The sequence below is a fragment of the Colobus angolensis genome, unplaced genomic scaffold (assembly GCF_000951035.1).
Source record: "Colobus angolensis palliatus isolate OR3802 unplaced genomic scaffold, Cang.pa_1.0 Scaffold82, whole genome shotgun sequence".
Taxonomy (NCBI): domain Eukaryota; kingdom Metazoa; phylum Chordata; class Mammalia; order Primates; family Cercopithecidae; genus Colobus; species Colobus angolensis.
Window position 1 is genome coordinate 1,338,187 of NW_012122043.1, and position 256 is coordinate 1,338,442.

Consider the following 256-nt stretch of genomic DNA (forward strand, 5'->3'; position numbering starts at 1 on the left):
CCCTGGGCAAGGTCATCTCCGCCCTGGCTGAAATGGTGAGTGGCCCAGCCCGGCTTCTGCAGCCAGACCCCCGGGGGTCTTTGGGGCCCCTATCCTGCCCCTGTCACCCCTGTTTCCAGGCCATGTGTCTCGGAGGTGGCTGGGTTCAAGGGAGAGCCCAGAGATGGCCAGAGTGTCACATGCTGGAGAAGGGGTAGTGGCCCTGGTTTCTCCCAGGACCCTCAGTTTCTCCGCCTGTAAATTGGGGCCATGGCCA

General features: G+C 63.3%; 1 protein-coding gene across 1 annotated transcript in view; it reads left to right on the top strand.

The window, feature by feature from the left end:
• Window positions 1-256, top strand: part of KIF1A (kinesin family member 1A) — a 107,919-nt gene that overhangs the window by 38,260 nt on the left and 69,403 nt on the right. The gene's annotated exons all lie outside the window — the stretch shown is intronic.